General features: G+C 42.3%; 1 protein-coding gene across 2 annotated transcripts in view; it reads right to left on the reverse strand.

Annotated features, from left to right (window-relative positions):
- The window catches only part of LOC138582748 (stress-70 protein, mitochondrial), a 1916616-nt gene that overhangs the window by 238448 nt on the left and 1665588 nt on the right, over positions 1 to 12580 (reverse strand). The gene's annotated exons all lie outside the window — the stretch shown is intronic.

Below are 12580 nucleotides of genomic sequence, written 5' to 3' on the forward strand. Positions count from 1 at the left end.
TCAAATCCTGCTTAGCATAGGCCAAACTTGAAGAAATTGCCACACATATAAAAACTATAGTGGCATGGTTCTTAAACTAATCTACAGTCACTTCAAGCAAACTTAGTTCAAACAAATAACCAGAATAAAACCTACGGATTTCATTCTGTTGGAACGGCAGGAAGAATTCTGGAGAACAGAGGCTACTATCATGTAATCACCATACCCACTTAACACTGCACTTCATAATTTGAATGTGCAACTGTTCTTGATTTGCTTCATCTAGTACCCTAGGCTGACATGGTTTAATGTAACCCTTTAAGAGAAAAACATGAAATGTAAACATGTTATTCATAGCACCTTACGGTTTACAACAAACCTTACACACTTTTGTTAAAACGAATGATACATAAGAATTCAAGTTGATCAACATCGGTTATTATCATTTAAGTTTAAACATGTGGCTCGCCTTATTCACTCTGATGTGAAAAGGCTGGCAAAATGTCAAGCACGACAGCTTGAGCATTTATTAACAAAACTAATCCATCAGGATCAGATGGGATTCATAATCCACAGACAGTCTCTGATAAGTTCAGGAGACTTAAACATAACAGCAGGTCGGTCCCTCAGATTTTGACAATGCAATACTTTCCCTCTATGCCGGGAAAGACTTTAATATATTCAAGTTAGATGGGATTGACTAAACGTACGCAGTACTGGCTAAATTTGGCATCGAGGGATATTTCCTTAATATGATAAAATTGCTATATCGTCAACACAAGGTATCGGGTGAGACAAATGCCCACCTCACCCCCGACCCCCTTTTCTTTACTTCATATGGGTCCTGACAAGGGTGCCCATTAACCAGTTTGTTATATGCTATGGCAATCAAACCAATCGCATCCAAATTCACAACAGATGATAATCTAGAGGGTATCACAGTGTCGGGTGCGGGGGGGATGAGCACCGCATTTGACTTTACGCTGACAATGATAGCTCTTTGCCTCAGGTACCAACACACGTTATTGAAATAATGAGTTAGGATCGATAGCAGGGTATAAGATCAACTTCGAGAAATCAGAAATAATGTCATTACGGGATAATATCCCATGGGATCCAGAAGGAGTTTCGCTGTTTAAATCACAAACCAAGGCAATTAAATATCTAGGGATATATGTGAGCGCTGATTTTGGAAGATTGATTTGGGACAACTACCCACCCGTTGAGACCACTATCCAATCCAATTGGGAAACCGCTTCCCAAATTGGTGTACGTAGCTCAAATGATACCTCTCTTCCCACTCATAAATTTGATCAAATAGTTGTAAAAACAAATAGGACGATTCATATAGCACAATAAGAAATCGAGGGTAAATATAAAAACGCTTCAGGCCAGAAAGAGGTAGGGGGGGGGGCTAGCCCACCCATCATGGAAAGCAGATTTGCTGGCGGCACAATCATGTTGGGCTAAAAGAAGGCTGAATGAAGAAGATGGTGCTAGTTGAAGAACTATGGAGCTAATCACTCTCTCTCCATTCACACAGCAGGAAATAATGTCCTTACACCCACCTTCATCTCTACAAATATCATGAACCACCCTATTGTTGGGGGTACACTTCGAAACTGGCACCAATCATTAAAGCTCATCTCAATGGCGACTGGTTGTATCCCACCATGGCTTAGTGTTAAGGTGACTCTAATGTGACAACCAAGTGGACAGGTGAAATTTAAAAAAGAGAATCAACCGCAAAATATCTCAATATCAGATGTATATGAGAACTTTATCCCAAGACAATTCTCTCAGATTAGGGAACCTCTGGGCTTCAAGAACTGGGAGCGGCTGTCGCACTGGACGCTATCTACTACATAGAAGTTATTTCAGACAGATGACAGGGAACAATCAATACATGAAACAGAAATGTTGAGGAAAACATAGTACTGCCGCAAGATCAGAAACTTTTACACCCTATGTATACTGAATAACATGCATTGCAATCTCACACTGGCAATCATATAGTCGGAAGACTTAGATATTCTAATTGGATGTAAGGACATTTATACATACTTCTCGCTGCTAGATAAAGCCTCATATAACCTCAGGAACAGAAGAATCAAATGTAAAGTAATTCAAGGCATGTATTATATGCCATCAAAAATGTATTTGATGCACCTTGCCAAAAACCCTAAATGCTTGAGCGAATGTGGCAATATAAGTATGGTGGGACTAATGTGCTGGTTTTGCCCCAACACTCATCCTTTTTGAGAAACCGTACTATCCACGATAAAGATGACCCAGAGTAGCACTCCTGAATATGCACCTATACCTGTTCTAAGGCCTAAATGTGGAAAAAGTTGCTATCGCTTGCCTGTGAGCTTGAAAGGAGAAGCCACCAAGCAAGACTGCTTTGAAATGTCACTGGCAGGCAACTGAGGCTCCATTATAGTGAACGCAAAGTGTTCCCATGAGGAGGTGTTTTGGGCAGGGAGGGGCAGGAACTGGGTGGGCATGACCATGGGCAGTCAATGGGTGGGCACATAACTAAACACCACCCACAAGCTGTGTGTTCCTCCTCATATGCCATTTCTCCCTCATCTGTACTCTGCTTGGGTGGCAAGAGAGAAACAATCTGTGGCAGTAAAGAGACAGAAACAAATATAGTGCAGTAATAGATGTAGTGGCAGAGTTTTGAAGTAGTGGGCTAGGCAGGTAAATACTAAATGTGCGGTAGCATCAAGACAGAAGAACTGACAGAAAAGAAAAGTACAATGAATAAATGGGAAAGTAATTTAAAGAGAATGTACAACGTAAAGAGGTAAAGCAAAAAAGGGAAGAGACAGAGGATTCAACGAAAATAGCCAGCAATAGATATAACACAGGAATAGAAAGAGGGGGGTTCAAATGATGTGAATCTTTGTGTGCATGGCACAGTTTGGGGGATCAAAGCAAATTCCACCCCATTTCAGGCACTCTGTTCGTGAGGCTGTACCTTACTGAGTAATTCCTGGTCAAAGTGAAATCCTAACACCCAAGAGTTCCTTCCAGCTTCTGCCTCATGAAAACCAATTTCGATCCCTGCAATAATCACCACTGATATCAATGACTCCCATGATGGAAGACAGTGATGTCATGAGTAATTTGGTTCCCCTAAATTATCTGCAGTGATAGCTTCACTTCCAATAACATTGCAGCGTTGAGTTAACTTGCCTGTTTCAGAGATTCTCATGCAACGGGCAGTTATCAGGTGCCAATTCTGATCAGAAACCTGCCTGGGTTGAGAGCCTGCTGTAAACCTCTGTGTTGCATTTGAACAAATATAGCACACCATACTAAAATCACCTATGACAAATATGGTATTTGTTAAACAAGTAGGCCGCATGTTCTGATTCCAGTGTGAAATGTGTTGGTTATTGCATACAAAGAGGAGTTATAGAACCCAAAGTCACAGGCTTGTGTAATTTTGGAGGTGCTCATTCACTTTAATTTTTCTTTACATTCTGGGAGGTGCAGTCCTAGCTTTATAAAAGGGGAAGTATCCGGATACAAGTGTAGGAAAGCCATTTAGAGTCCCCTAGCAGATTTGTTTTTTGTTATGTTAAATTGATTTCAACTGCACAGCGCTGTCATTTGCATGGTCTCCAGGTGCTCTGGATTCTTACTGAGCTTTTGGGTGAGCGAGAAACTTGCTTCACCCATAAGCTTCTCCCATTTGTTTTAGTTGCACTGATCAGCCCATATGGTTAACAGAGAAGGGAATGGGTCTCCCTGTGTCACCTTTATGTTTTCAGTGTAGCACAAGCTACCTACAGTGGAGTGCTACAGGGATGATCTGTGCCCCTTTCATTGTCCTTTAAGTAACATCCCAATTACTTTTATGTATTCTAAACAGGAAGGTGGCAGTAAAACGTTTATTTCTAGGGGGCACAGCAAGGCACCTTCATTATTTACTGTGATAATGCATTTCTGAGTGACATATGCCTAAAACAGCTGCACAATCTCTGTTCTTTGTGCAACCTTCCCTCCTTTTCAGATCAGGAATTGCCTTATGAAGGCATGCACTTTCACGGTATTGCAGCTCTTGACTCGTAGACTGCTTTGCGTGTATGTCCTGGCTGAAATTGGGCTGTGGGACTGTCTGGTCCAACCCCACACTTCAGTCAGTCTTATGTTGCTGTGCATAATCGGATGTGGCAGGCTGCCCCTTATTGGACAGCCTCCGCTGGGCTGGGGCAGCCCTCTGTCCGAACCACAAGATCCAAGCACCTGAAGCAGAAGGACTGCCAGATAATACCTAGAGGACTGCTGCTGTGACCAGTACTGGACAAGGAAACCATCATATTTCAGCCCTTTGTCTTCAATTTGACTGGGAAGCCTGAAATGGGTGCCTTCCACCTCTGAACTCATGGAACCAACTAGCCAACCAATTCTCCAACACTGCTCAGCATCCATCACTGTTTCAATGCCAGAGTAATTTACTGGTCTACATTTATCTGGCAGTTGACTAGCTTGGGGTCGCAGTTTTGCAAAGGACTGTTCCTGCCTTATTGCTGGAAACTATGCTGGCATACTCAGAGCTCTGCTAGGAACATGTCAACATACTACTGCCATGACAAAGGTTTGGTGGAATGTCAAATCTGGCCGCACTGGTCCAGAGGGCATGCCAACGTAGACTTGGGTCATTCCAATGTCCGCTCCCATCGGATACTTCGAAGGAGTCCTCCTTTGTTGTTGGAACCACATTCAAGACATCTTCCCCCTGTCCTGGGGTCTCTCCCGAGCCGGACCTTCCCATTGCTTGAACCCTTGAACCTCCTACAGACAAGTCTATGCTAAGCTTCACTGTCCCCACAGATTTCCTGTTCTAGGGTGTCAGTGGTGCTGCAAGTCAGAATTCAGGGTTTGAGATTTCATATAGCTTTTCATGCACCCCTATACCTTTTCTTGTGTAAAACCCTTAAGTTAAAAGTAGCTAACTACTAGGACAAAGGTAGTGGAGATAGATCCCTAGAGATATTAGATAATCTGTAAGAACCCTCTTGAAGAGGCATCTCTTGGACCTACTTTAATGGAACCTTGTTGGGATAAAAGCTGCACAAAGTACCATTCATTGGGAGAAGACAAGGCCCTCCCAAGGAGAGTGCAGACATTCTCTCTAACCGCTTCGGGGTAACATTTGAAACACCTTCTGAAAGAAAGCCTGCTGCTGCTCAACACGGCTCAGTGAAAAAGTCACAAAGCACTCTTAGAACCAGCAGAAGCTGCCTTTGGCGCTCTCTGCAATTTCGAGCCCCTGTGAGTGCTCGGAAGGCCTTTTCTGGCATTGCAAAGACCCAACGCAGTTGCCTTCGACACAGTTACGCCGACCCAAAACATCACTGCTTGTTCCAAGCTTCTTGGAGCAAAAGAACCATTGCTGCTTGTCAAACCACACTGCTTGGTTGAATCCAGCTAAGTCAGTTTGGCAATTAGATTCAAACTTCACACACTGGGAAGCGCCCAAATGGCTGGGTTTATGCAGGCAAGACCCTAAAAGATTGTAAGGTATAGATCAGTGGTCCTACCCCCCTGGTTTGCTTTGTTTTATGGGCCCTAGTGGCATTTAAAGACCCCACTTTATGCCTTAGACATATTCTTGAACTTGTTTGAATTCTTTTTAAAACTAACTGCAGACTCCAGTTTTCAATAGACAGAGACCCTTTTCTACCAAAGTCTGTGTTCTTTGTCTCTCATTACAGGGTACAGTTTGCCTTTTTAGTTTAAAGTCTTACGTTTATAGAATTTATTGCACTTTTGTTTCATTTTGATACTTACTATACTGTTGTTGTTTTGAGTGCTTCTGTGCTGGTTCACCCACCTGAGGAGTATAGCATGTCCTCGGGCAACGTTACCTTAAGAGACAAAGGGGGTATAACATTCATGTTGCACCTGCTTCACATTTATGATTGAGATCGCTGCTGTTCTAGTTGTAGTGCGGGGTGGAGTAGGAGCTTAAAAGCCACTGCTCTTCCCTGTACGCCTGCAGCGCAATAGTCATTTTGTCACAGTACTTCATACCAAGGGCCTCATCACAGGTAGGGCGGAGCGGTAAAAACAAGGGGGGTAACGCTATTACCGCTGCATTACCACTCCGCCCAATCCCGAGTTTGGGTGGAAAGTTGCAGATTTACCTCCAGCTTTGAGCTGAAGATAAATCTTGCCACTTTCCACCCATTTGCAACGCTATTACCACAGCACTATTAGCACCAGCTGTAATAGCGCCCAACATGCCCCATGGATTCCTATGGGACTTACAGCCTTACTGCAACTCAGGATCCGGCGCTAAAAGCGCCGGATCGAGTTGCGGTAATGCTATTTGCATTGGCGGTACACTGGTGGGATATCGCCCAACTTGTGAAGGGGCCCCAAGTCTATAACCGTAACCGCTCCGCCAGAAGTTTGACAATAAATCATTCACAAACTATATTCTCAGTAATGCTGTGAATGGTGGGGAATGAATAACGGACAAAGACGGGAGAACCTGAGGTCAGTCTATGTCACCAAAACATGTACACATTGTGGCATGACAGTATGGCCGCCACAATAGCCATTTACATTTTTTTTTTAAATACTAATTTGAAAATCCAAGTGGTAATCGCTTATTGTGCTACATTCAAGCTCATTAGCCAGCCGGTAAGAATTGCTGTTGATGAACTTCATGCAAACCCATCTCAACCGAGGATTCACAATGAGTTTAATATTAAACATTTTGAAAATATTTGTTTACTTTCCTTTATTACTCCGTAGCCACTCTACCACTGAGAGTTGTCGTTGTGAAGACTCTGTTCTGAGCCCCAGCTGATCTGGGTCTGTGCACTGTGGGGCGACGCCCCCATTCGCTGGCTGTGCACACATGCGTGTCTCTGTCTGAGCCTAAGTGCAATCAATCAAGCGCAACCGAGGGCGTGCTCAGATTGCATGTCACGTTTTATGCCACTGGGTGAGCTGTGGGGGCTTTATAGTGAACTGCCCCGTTGTAGTAAATCGCTGCACACAAATATACTTAAAGTACAAGCTTTAATGAAGGGCCCCCGGAGCACAACACCGCCGGGAAAACACTTAATACACATTCCATCCCACTCATCACTGGAATCTCCCTACGCGTATGCATTCTGTAGGCATGCATTTCACTGACATTCTTGTCAGTGACTACATAACATCTCCTTTCTTTATATAAAACGAACAATAGAAGGATGGGGAAGAGAGGAGGTGGGAAAGGGAGAGAAGGGAGAGGGGTGAAATGAACATATCTCTAAACCTTGTATAAATAGATAAAATAAACATTTCTTTGAGCACTATATAAAAAGAAAATGATACATGTGGCAGGGGTTTAAATGCTAGTAGTAAAGATAGTCATTATTGAAGTTCTGAATAATTCTCTGGTTTCTCTTAGATAGTCCTCCATTTAGAAGTTCATTTCTTGCATTACATGGATTATTTGTGGACTCCTTGTTCGTGTGGTCAGGTACTCCTGGATCATTGTCTACGCTGGTACTTGATTTCCTGAGAATGTCTTTGTACACTTGACCTGATGCTCCTAGATTAATGTCTTTGTCCTTACTCGTGCTTGGTCTATTAAAATCTTTCTTTTTTTTTGGATTTGTTTTGATCAATTTTAGATCTTTACAAAATATTAAAACTAACATGTTACCAGCTAGTAATAAGCTTTAAAAGTTTTTACAAATGTCCTATATACAATTCTAATAAACAGAGGACAAGCCATTAAAAGAAAGAGAAGTTCATTAATTGTGGAAGCCGAAAGGCCTTCACCCTCCAAAAACCTGCAACACAGCCTAAATTACTTTAGATAGCCTCTCTACTTTTGTATTGAGCCGAGCTTTCTTGAAAAACATCGATCCCAGTCTGCCTATCGCCTATTTTGGTCAAGCCCAATTTTGAAAGGACCTGACCAACCGCAATAGTCAAGGAGGTATTATGCCCAGAGATCAAGCGATTCCAAAAATTCTCTGAGTGCAAGCGCTCCACTTTATGTACAAATTTCAGGAAGTAAAGAACTCTAGTCTACCGCGTACCCTCACATTCTAGAAGCAAGTGGTGTAGGTTTTGATTATTTTGGCTGGCACATATTATACAGAAGGATAAAGTATTATGACTTTGCCCTCTGATGTTTAGAATCTTGTCTGTATGAATTAAGTTTAGGCGTGCCCTATGAGATATATATCTAGATTCACTGTTTGGATGTTTTATCAAATATTTTGGAGTTCTCCCAGTTTTTTTCCACTACTAGAAAACTGTTCTTTGGTTTTACGAGTCTCATTTCCAACCCTGTTTTGATCCAGTCCATTGTTTTCAGATCTTTCTTTGCTTTCGAGGGATTCTCTTTCAGGGTTTCTTTTGACTTTTAGATCCAGCTGTTGGAGGATCTTGAAGCTGTCCGTTTGCAGATGCTGCTTGATGTCTTCATATAGTGAGTTTTTTTGTGGAATTATTATTAGCCGTATAGTGCTAGCAGTCTCCAGACTGCCTGTTGCTGCAATGACTTTAGGGCGAATTCAAACCTTAGGACCTGCATAGGAAGGCAGTTGGGCAAGCCCAAATAACTCTTCCAAAGCGGTCCTTCCACTTTTAGCCAGTCTATGTCCCAAAGCATTGGTTGGGCCTCCAGCCTGTATAATATAACTGGGATTATTTTTGCACTATAGAACTTTATTAGTGGCTTAATTGAGAATTTGCAGAGCTCATAGTAGATCTTTTTCATCCGTGGTATTGCTTTATTGACCTTTATTCTCATTTCTAATTCCATTTTATTAGCTGATGGAGAGGAAAACATTGTATAGCCCAAGTAGACTAATTCATCTGCCCTCGTGATTGCTTCGCCTTCAAAAAAACAATTTCCTAAGTTAATTTGCTTTTTAAGATGTTTCAGCACCAAGATTTTAGACTTCTTTGGGTTAACTTGAAGACTGTTAAGTTTAGTGTATTCACTTAACCCATTCAAAAGATGCTGCAGGCCTATTGCTGTCCTGTCGAACAGGACAATGTCATCTGCATAGGCGAGCCAATGAACCTTGGTGGAGATGAGTTTAGGGCTTGCCATGATCCAGGATTGAAGAAAATCGCCCAGGTCCGCCAGATAGAGGTTGAAGAAGAAGGGGGCTCCCATGCAACCTTGCGGCACTCCTTGTTCCACGCTGATTTGTTTGAAAGATGTCCAGCCTCATCTAATCTAACCATCAGCAAGGTATTTTTGTGAAGCTCAACTAATATCGCCAAAAGCTTGCCTTGAAGTCCCCACCTTCTCAGTTTTGCCCACAGTTTTTCCCTATTCACTAGGTCAAACGCTCTGGAAAAATCTACCCAGGCTCCATAAATTGATCCCTCTCCATTTTTTTTGGAGTATTCTGCTAGAAGGCTCAGTGTGATGCCGTTTAATGTTGTAGACAATCCTCTTCTAAATTTCGTTTGAAATTTAGAAATTATGTTATTTGAGTTAGCCCAGTCCTCTGAGTCTACCAGGAGGATTTGCATAAATATTTTGCTCTCGATATCTAGCAGGGCGATTGGTCTATAATTCTCAGGCTGAGTTCTGTCGCCCCCCCCCTTTTAGAATGGTATTACGACCGCTTGTTTCCAAGAGGGAGGAAAGCATTTGGATACCAATATTTCATTACAGAAGGTATGAAGAAGAATCGCCCAGGTATTTATGCCTTTTTCAAAACCTGATAGGTTAATCCATTAGGGCCCGCAGCCTTCGATGAAAAGGCACTCAAAATGAGATCTTCTATTCATTTTATATCAAAATTCAGCTCCCACTTGACGACCTCCTGCTGTTCTTCCAGAGAGGCTGATGTGTTTTCAAAGTTCTTTGTCAAATAATCTATCCATCTCTTTTCTGGGACCAGATTACATTGGGTGATATTGCTGGCTGGTTTCTTTCCTTTGTTGTTTATAATTGACCAAAAGTTGCGGGTACTATTTTCACAAAGCACCTCCAGCATCTGCTCATTATCTTGTTGGTGTCGAAGGACCTTTCTTGCTTGTGACCCTTGTTTGTAATATCTAGTGAGTTTTTTCTGTTCTATTTGAAGTTTTATTGGATTTGTGATGGTTTTCTTCAGCCATCTAACTTCTTGCCTTAGGATCTTTTTCCTGATCCAAGTGTCTTCATCAAATGAATGTTGATGATGAGTTTCTCTTTTCAAAGCTCCTGCAGTTGGGCGATGGACCGACCAGATGAATGGCTTAAAGCTGTCAGGCTTACAATTCTCTTTTTGTTCTTCTACTGAGAAATGATTTAGTTTCTCATTCAAGTTATGTCCCTCTCTCTTATATTTGACCAGGACCGCTCTACCTTTTCTCAGCGATACATCCTGCGAGTGTTCTTTCAACTGCACTTTCATTGCATACTTGATGTTGACTTTTAGCCGAGCATGATCGCTCCCTTCTCCCCAAATTGTCTCCATGGATATTTCCTTCGAATGTAGATCTTCAGAAACAAAAACGTAATCTAGTGTGGAGAAGAAATTGCCATGGGTCCACGTTGGTTTTGAGGGGCAGTCACCCTCAACTGAGCCATTTAGCATAAAAAGGCCCCATGAGTTCAAATACTCGACCCACTGTCTTCGTGTCTTGGATATTTTTGCCCATTTTAGCGTGTTCTTGCAGTCTTGTGTCGCTATGCATTGAGTATTCAGATTCCCACCTAGGATCACGCTGGCATCTCCATAAAACAATGCAATCTTCTCCAGGACCGTCGACAGTGAATGGTGAAACTGTTCTAGATTACATTGTGCTGGGTTCCAGTAAACGTACACTAGTTTAAGGGAGAACTGTAGTTTGGCTTCACATGCTAGGATGCCTCCCTTCCATTGTGCAAAAGCGTAACGTCTTTACTCAGTGAGTTGTTAATCCCAAGTAATAGTCCACCCGAAGGTCGTCCGTTAGGTTTTTGGTGCGCCGAAACTGTGAATATCGTGAAACCTTCTATCGGGTGTGTACCAGGTCTCCTGAAGTAGAATGACGTCAGAGTTTAAGAAGAGATTTTTCTTTTTACTGGTAGCAGTAAAGGTATTTGGTCCACGGGTATTCCAACGTGAGATATTAATTCCATTTTGCCTAAAGGCTCTGCTGACTCAAACCCAGTTTCAGTAGTACTTGTGTCAAAATCTCAGAGAGTGCTGCTAGAGTACAAGGCTTGGTGTCTCCAGAGTTTCCCCGAGGCATCCCTTCTGACTTCTGATCTGAACTTCCCGCAGCTTCAAATCTTGCTCCTTCGGAAACAGAGCTCTTGCTGTTTTTTTCACTTTGTGCTTTCGCCGGAGCTTTCTCAGAAATCAACAGGCTGATTTTTTCCAGTTCTTTTTTGTTATTTTTTATTGCTTTCCATGCTTTTTGCGAAGTAAAACCCACCTCTACTATATTCCTGATATTTCTATTTGGGAACTTTACAAATTCCAAGTCCCCTAAGCCAAAGAGGTAGAGGATGGGAACTCTTTTGACATATTCCAAAATAGTCCCCCTGCAAAGTGATGTATGTGTCGGGATTTTCTTTAAAGCTTTTAGCCAAAGTTTTGGGACGGCATATTCTTGACTTTCTAGGTCTTCATCTGAAGGTTGTTCATAGGAGTTCTCCTTTGAGTCGGCTGGTATTGTTTGAACTTCTACTTTTCCTCTTGGAGCTTCAATTAGTTCCTTCGTTTTTCCTTGTCCGTTTTTAACTTCAACCAACAACGGAATAGTTATAATTTTCTTCGGGTCTCGGTTCAGAAAGATTGGTGCAACATTTAGCATGGTTTCTGTTGTTGTCTGAGCATTTTTTTTGGGGAGGCGAACGTTCTCATTTCCCAGGAATATTGGAGTCCAAGGTGGGCATTTCAGTGATGGACAACTTGAAATTGTTTTTTTCCCTCTTTTATCTTCTCTTTTTCCAGTCGGACTTGTAGTGCTCATGACCCCTGAGGACGAGGTTTGTAGAGGATCTGCTTGCTGATCTAGGAAATCAGTCTGTAGACCAACATTTACACTGGTCTTTTTTGTTTTTACTGGGGTTCGCTTATCGTGCCCCACGTTAGCTTTGTTTCACTTGTATACTTTTTGCCTCCATACCACGTTGTGGTTTCCCACTTTTTGCAAGGGATCCATTAGTTTTTGCATTTGCTACGTCCAAGATGTTCGGAACGTTTTCTTGAGTATTTTTTTTAGATGGAATTATCCTTTCTTTAGAGGCTATTTGTCCATCATTTTGAGAATGTTTAATTTTTTGGGTACGTGGGTGGCCTTTTTTTAGGTTTACGAAGGGTAACTGGAAAAGCCATTGTGCTGATTTTTTATGAAAAAAACTTTTTTTTGTGGCTTTGCTTCTTCCCTTAGAGAGTTGTTTCCCAGCTACTAGCCAATCTGCGGAGCCTACCTCCTGGTCGCTTGGCAAGGCCTCCTGAATGTTTGCACAGGGCTCGATTTCTTCAGCTTCATCTTCTTCTACCACATGAGCGAGCCTTCTAAGACTGACTCTGAGAGGGTGTGTCGTCAAAATGGTTGTTTTCCCTCTCCACCTCTCTCAGACTTTCCAGAGACCCAAACACTGCTTTCTTCTCGGCCTTGATTAGAT

Source organism: Ambystoma mexicanum, chromosome 3q (assembly GCF_040938575.1).
Source record: "Ambystoma mexicanum isolate Mex_15411 chromosome 3q, UKY_AmexF1_1, whole genome shotgun sequence".
In the NCBI taxonomy this organism is placed as follows: Eukaryota; Metazoa; Chordata; class Amphibia; order Caudata; family Ambystomatidae; genus Ambystoma; species Ambystoma mexicanum.